The 7,805-nt window shown below is 38.6% G+C and overlaps 1 protein-coding gene across 3 annotated transcripts in view; it reads right to left on the bottom strand.

The window, feature by feature from the left end:
• The window catches only part of DST (dystonin), a 4,096,730-nt gene that overhangs the window by 1,380,938 nt on the left and 2,707,987 nt on the right, over positions 1–7,805 (bottom strand). The window lies entirely within an intron of this gene.

The raw sequence follows: 7,805 nt of genomic DNA, 5'->3' as shown, positions 1-7,805 counted from the left end.
ATGAATTTGATGTACATAAGGAAAGGAGAATCAATGCTTATGATGTACACATATATGAGTTTGCATATGAATTTATGTATGTGTATAATTTTATTTATTAAAAGGTTCATATGGGGTCATGTTAATGCATGAATATGACGTTTATATGGAAGGGAGAACTAATGTCAATTTTTATGGTGTACACATGCATGGATGGGTATATGAATTTATTTGTTTATTATGAGATCCATATAATGCAATTTTGCAAAGGTATAATATAAGGATGTGATTTTTAGAAATGTGTTTTAAAAAATGTTTTTATATATATATATTCTCTCATATATAGATTTTAAAATTGTTTTAGGTTAGTGATATATGGAAGTGTATATATATTTTTAGTGGTCTTGATAGCTTTAAATGCTTGTGAATTAAATTACTTGATGCATAGAGCTAGTTTGAAACAATTAAATATGCTAATGAATTAATTATTGTGATGACAGGAAATGATCTCACTAGGCCTCACATGAGATTGTATAAAATGTTGTAGAGTTGTTTTTTATATCTTTATGGCCTGAGGAAGCCTACGGGTGAAAGCGCTAGCCAAATAAAAGTTTCTAAAGGAAGAAATACGTTTGTCCATTCCTTATCCATGGTGAAGTGAAGACTGTCTGTGGAACGAGGTGTTGATGTTTGTTCAAGCGCCGAAAGGCTCTGATAAAGTTTAAGTAACCTGTGAGACTTTATGTGACTATAAGAACTGAGATATAGCCTTGTTTATGCAAGGCAGTGGTATCTGCCGTTGTACCCTTCCAATATTTTTGTTGTTATATATATATATATATATATATATATATATATATATATATATATATATATACACACACACACATATATATATATATATATATATATATATATATATATATACACACACACACACACACACACACACATATATATATATATATATATATATATATATATATATATATATATGTATTATATATCTGTACATACACATGTACATACATCTCCATAATTATATACATTTCCTATGCTGTTGCATGACTGTGCTGGATGATATGTTTGCGATAACATCAGATTTATGTATATCTGCCATGGCTTAGTGGTAAATCACATTGGCTGTGGTGTGCAGGGTCCTGGCTTTGACCTTTGCAGAGGCCATTTATTTTTTGCTGCCAGAACAAGGGCCATTGGATACAGAGTGATTAAAGCACTTTTACGCAGTTGTGAGCGGGTGTGTGCATGTTTGTGTGATGGTAGGCTGTGCTATCTTCCAATTACAGTTTGTTAAATTCGGTTAGCTTCTACTATGCTTAATGTGTGTGGGCACTGCTTACACCCGCGCAAACGCACTTAGACTTGCTTACTGGTACTTATATATGTTTACTACTGCTTATTTGTGCTTACACCTGCTTACTAGTGCCTTATTCATTATAACACTACCACTTTGATTGAATGACATTAGTTAAACATTTCATGCAGTACTCCAGTTCACATTTACATGTTATTATGTAGGTTATACAGCAAAATGATGTATAAATATGTTCATATACACATTCCACATGGAAAATGATATGTACTATAGTGGGACTCGAACCGTGCATGCCTGTTTGTTAGGCGGATGCTCTAACCACTACACTATTGACGTTAATGTTAATTCTGCATGTTATTTTCTATTTGGATGATTTTGATGTGTAAGCTATGCTAAGCAGAGGCCAACAACGCGCAAACACACTGCGCTTCACTTACATTTTCAACAATGAAGCAATACAAATGTAAAATAGGGACACGGGGATCTAATTGTGATAGTTCTAGGGACAGGGGCTCAACATTCCATTACATGCTTGTGTGTTTATTACTTTGATTTTATTTCAGTGTTTGTGGACACTCTTGTATGCTTAGCATACATTTCAGTATCCACGGACACTGAATTAATTGCTTAGTATTAGAGGTGGGCTCTATTAGTAAGCATTGTAGGTTGTGCAACTATGGGGGCAAGTTTAAGCCTCCGTAGAGCACTTAAACATGCCCCCTGCACTCGCACATGTTTCCTGTGCATGCCAAGGGTGCAGCAGCGCACCCTCATAAATATTCATATGGTGCTGCTGCACCATCTGTAAGGAGGACACTCTGCGCAAGGATAAAACTGTCCTTGCGCCAAGCTTCATGAATCCCGCTGTTGATGTTGTGCATTCTGAATGGTCAAGTCCAAAGGCATAACTAGGGTGGAGAAAACTGGTGAAGGGGATGGCTGCCCCAGGTCAGATGTTAGGGGGTGCAAATATTGGGTGTATGTGGTGTTGCAGTGTAGTACTGGAAAATAGGAAGTTATGAGAAGATATGCTTCATAAATGTATGCCAACAGTGCATCTGTGGTCATGTCTGAAGCAATTTGCATGTCTTGCTAACTGTAGCAAGCAGATTGCTATAGTTACAGTTACACAGGTACAGGAATGAAGAAATGCTTTTTTTTTTTTTTTTTGGTGGGGGGTCAACTTTGAGAACTTTTTCTTTCAACTTTCAACTCTGAGTAGAGGGAGTGCCTGTCTGGGGAACTGCACAAGGCACCAGATGACACAGATACGGTTCTCTTAGGTCTAGAGAGTTTCTGAGCTGTCAAATAATCACTGGTTTTATCTTGGGTGGTGAGTTGGGTCAGACAGTTGTGGCAGTAGCAGCAAAGGCATGGAGGTCCAAACTTGTAGTGAGGGTGTCCTGACACCACTTCTGTGTATGACATGAGTTCTACTCCTGCCTCCACCTGAGCTCCTCCTACACACCTGGGGAGCCTAGAGACATGGAGTCTGAATGGATCCTATTCAAGACATCAGCAGGTGCAGCAGCAGCAAGATGCTATGGCCAAAGATGGTTATCACTTGTCATGTTGGTAAACTTAAGACAAGCTGGTGGACATCTTTAGTGAAGAAGCAATCTGGTTTAAGAAATAAGCCCTCCATGCAATGCTACTCAGAGATCAGGATTCAGTAATTAACTGACAGATGCCAAAAAATTACAGGGAGGCAGCAAGAGCTGTGGCAGGCACCAAAGCAAGGGCCTAGCGTAAGAAGTTGGTTGAGGCCAAAGAGAATGGTTTTGGATGGCTTCAAATGAATTTTTTGAACAATCCAGTAACATAGGTGGGATAAACAGGACAATTCTCAGGCTGCCCTCCTCAAGGGCAGAAAAACTCACCTTGACTTGATAAAGTGCTGGAACACTTTGAAGACCTCCTTTATCCACTGGCCATGCCGTCCCTCTGATGGGTAACTGAAATTATTATACAGTCCTATTGTGGAAAGATTGATGGAGCGGAATACATTTGGCCAAAAATGCTGAAGAACCTGGACATTTTTGGGGTGTCACATTTAAAGCACCTTTTTAGTGTTGGTTGAGAGGCTGGGATGAAGGAATCTTGGAAATTGCAAACTAGGGTAGTGATCCCCATTTCCAATTACAGAGAACATTCTGCTTGGCTCCTCTGGTAAAGCATATGCTAGGGTACTAGAAAGGAGACTTTGTCTAACAGTTCAGCCTAAGATTCAGGTGAAACAATGCAAAATTTCCTGTAGATCGTCTCTTCGTCAGGTTACTATAGGGTTCATCGGATTCTGCCAATACTGTTTACATCTCTTTTATGGATCTGCGCAAGGCAGAATGTCTTCCAGAAAGCATTAATGGGGCAGAGTCTCAGGGATGCTGATGGATGCCATCTGATCCCTGCACCTGATGAATGGGATCTGCATCCTCATTCCTTAAATTAAGTCAGGTGCATTAAAAGTGGGTACACAACTCCACTAAGTGTTTCTTGTCCTTCCTCTGGTTTGTGAGTTTCAAGTACAGGATATCAAGGTGAAGACAGAGCCTCGAGACTATTCAGTTTGGGGACGTGATGGTGACATTTTAGTTTTGTGTAGAGATGGTGCCTTTTTTGCCTGGAATGACTGTGTACTGAGACAGTATGATGAGGACTGTGACATGCTGTGATGAAGATTAGTAATTCAGGTGGCAGAATAAAGTCTCCTGGAGACTTATTCCTGACTGAAGGCATGGGGTGGTCATAAGACTAACCCACAGATAGGTGCTGTGGTGGCAGCAGCATTACTGCAGGGGTTGTACTGGACTGTGGTGGTGTAACATAAGACTGACCTGCAGATGGGTGCTGTGGTAGCAGCATCAGTACTGCAGGGGTCATACTGGACTGTGGTGGTGTTACATAAGACTGACCCGCAGATGGGTGCTGTGGTAGCAGCAGCATTACTGCAGGGGCCGTACTGGACTGTGGTGGTGTAAAAAGAACTGGGTCACAGAATTAATCTCCCAGTTTTCCTGTCACTGTAAACCACGTCCTCAGTTTCAGTCCCAGTCATGAGCTTTGGTTAATAACAGAATAAGATTACAAATAAAAGCATCAGACATTAGTGTCTCTGGTGTATGAACTTTAGCAATTCAGGAGGATGTTGGAGTACATTAATCGTCAGGTTTAGAGAAGTTACACCAGTCAGACTTAACAAATGTTATATAGTCTTGTGGTGTCATTACTAAAGCCTGTAACAAATGCACACTTTGTTTCTCAACAGGAAAAACATTTCATAGATGTTAAGATTTGGAAAGATATTGATAATACGTACTTGCAGAGGCATAGCTGCCATCTTTTCCATTAAAAACATGACAGGATTAAATGGCATATGATTTCATTGTTTATACATGAATTCAATGTTTAAAAAATATGTTTTACAACAGGGGCTATTAACCTAATTTGCATGATCAGATAGTTGGTACTATGTTTGAAAAGTGGCAGTCTGTTTACAAGACCATTTTATTGGACACTAACTTTGCTGCAACCTTAAGAGTTCAAACACTGGACTCAACAAAGTGTGTGTTTATTACAAGTTTTAGCAATGATGTTGTGAAGACAGGTGAATAATGCCAGCCTAGCTAGCTAGAATTTTGTAGATAATTCTGTCATTTGTAAATATTAATGTAAGCCACAGGTTTGTTCTCTTAAATGTGAAAAGAGTGTACTGGATGTTGATCTGAAAAAAATGTAACAACAGTGCACTCTGCTGTAAGAAAGCTGATAAGTCAAGCATTGTAAAATTCTTTGATCTAAAACTTGGGGCAGAGATGTCTAGAGGGAGGCATTCTGCTTATTATTTTGAAGCCAGAGCTTAATTAACATGTGACGCCCATGCACTGGTCCAGAAATCAAGGAGCCTCGATCTTTACCACTAACACCACTGAGGGGCATCCACACAGGGAAAGATAACAAATACACACACAGTAAAGAACAATTTCCATTAAGAGCACACAGAGATCACAGTCAGTCTGGGGCTGGTTTCTCCCTTACTCTAAAGGTCCTCAATAAGACTCCCCACTGGCACAGCTATAGGGTCCAGATCACAGCCTAGTGGGCAAGCTAAAACCTCCAGCACCCTCTCTGTCCAACCAGTGCTTCATGTCCCTGGCCAGGTAGCTGACACACACACACTTTGCGATAAGAGTTATATACAACCACACGTACACTCCTGGGGAAGGCTGGCAAAGGTTCTCCAGCTGTGCCCCTTCTATCCAGACTATACGATAGCACCACTTGCCACCACCCACTAATATTTATCAACTGTTAAAAGGCCCTTATGAAAGGGTGTCCAATTATACTGTGCAATATTATTATCCCAAATGGTAAGTGTAACTAAACAGTCAAGGATTATTGGAGTGGCTTGGCCAGTATCACCAAATATATACAATGTACTCTTAGAGCTTAAATTATCTCTACACAAAACAGCCACAGTTGAAAGTTTTAAAAATATTTAATAATAAATAATAAAAAAACACAAGACAATACTTCTTAGTACACAGTGCTAGTCAGGAGTTCAGAGATCTCAGAGAAATACATAAAACAATACAGTAGAAAAGTTCTGATATCAATACAGAAAAAAATCTAATCTTTCTATTTCCTAGCTATATCTAAGAGAAAACACAGTTCTAAAATAAACTCACATATAAAGCAAGACAGTGCTGGTGATGGTGGATGTTCTCAAGACAAATGCTCTAATGCTCTCATTCTTTCTGTCCTTAAATTGATAACACAGTACCACGGATTCATTTCAGATTACATCATTTCTTTTTGGTTCCCAGGCTAACAGACTTTCAGAGGTCAATAGCCCTTTTGATCTTGCAGCTGGCTGGTCAGGAAGCCAGAGCAATAAAAGAAATTATACATGTAAATTCTAGCCATTAACTCTGGCCTCAAAACAATAGGCAGAATGCCTCCATCTAGACATCTCGGCTCTGAGTTTTAGATCAAATAATTTCACAATGTTTGACTTATCAACGTTCTTGCAGCAGAGTGCACTGTTGTTACATTTGTTTTCAGTTGAACATCCAGTACAGTCATTCACATTTAAGAGAACAAGCCTGTGGCTTACATCAATATTTAGAAATGACAGAATTATCTACAAAATTCTATTTAGCTAGGCTGGCAGCCTTCACCTATTTTCACAGATGTCAAAAGACTATCTGACACTGTTAAGTCAACTGGTGTAAGACCATTAATGCAGCACCTTCTTCAATTTTTGGCATGATGTAAACCTTTGTATTTAGAAGGGGTTTTAATTTAAAAATTGCTTTTGGAAAAGTCCACCTTTTGTTCTGGTAAGACACAAAGCAAAATGTTTAACTGTTGGAGTTGTAAACAATGCAGGTACATTTTAGATCCACCTAGTACATCTGTCATCAATTATGGCTGGGTTCTTTTTTTGTCCCAGTTCTCACAAATGCGGTACTAAGACAGTCATATATCTTGTAACATGCTTGTCTTGCAACACATTTTACATTGGCATGACTGAGCAGGCACTCAGAGATAGAATGTATGAACATTATTTTGTCATCAAGAAAAATAATTATAGGAACGTATTATGCAATAACACTCATGTTTGTACATCTTTTAAGAAATGTGTTTTCTTTATTTTGACTGCAGTAAAAGATCTAGACCATGGAATGACAAATTAGAGAGAGATCAGAACTATTTTGACAGTTAAATTCTTCAAAACCACAAGGTCTTAATAATAACATTTCAGTGCTTCTTGTTTCAAAAATAAGATCTAACTACTTGCATAACTCCCAAATGTACAAATTATTGCAGAATGCCCAGATTGTTGCTTAATATTTTGGTATGCTACTCATAAATTGAATTTTTTTTTTACAAATCACTGGGATGAACTAAGGATTGAAGTCCCAAAATAATGACATGCATTTTAGTTTCAGACTTCATATCCTTCAGAAAATGCATGCCAACACAAATCCTGTTATTCTAACAATGTTCTAAGTTTATAAGAGCAATACTTAAAATGTGTCCCTATTTTTGGCTTTTGTCCCCCCATTATGACAGGCTTTGCCCAGATTTCTTAAAGTAAGAGTTTGATAGGTATGACTGCTTGTAATTTTTCAAATTGTTTGGATTGGTTATTTTGTGACATGTGACTGGGTGAGGGTATTTAAATCTGTGTATTTTATTTGCAAAAACAGTTTTAATAAAGTCTGTCTGAGTAGATGCAAATCTTCCTTCTTCTCCGTGTTGCTGCTCCTGTTAGTGGTCACCACTTCAGATCATTGGTCCGCAGAACAAATGGCAGTAGAGTTTTTTTTTAAGATGGTGAGTTACCAGCCCAGTGCCCAACCTTCATCAGAAGTCACACACATACACACCTAGGGCCAATTTAGAGTATTCAATCCATCTGCATCATGTCTTGGGAATGTGGGAGGAAACCAGAGCACCTGGAGGAAACCCACACGAACACAGGGAG

Source organism: Protopterus annectens, chromosome 2.part1 (assembly GCF_019279795.1).
Source record: "Protopterus annectens isolate FY-2018-M chromosome 2.part1, PAN1.0, whole genome shotgun sequence".
In the NCBI taxonomy this organism is placed as follows: Eukaryota; Metazoa; Chordata; order Ceratodontiformes; family Protopteridae; genus Protopterus; species Protopterus annectens.
The sequence above is the reverse complement of the archived record's forward strand: the minus strand, read 5'-3'. Positions and strand labels throughout refer to the sequence as shown.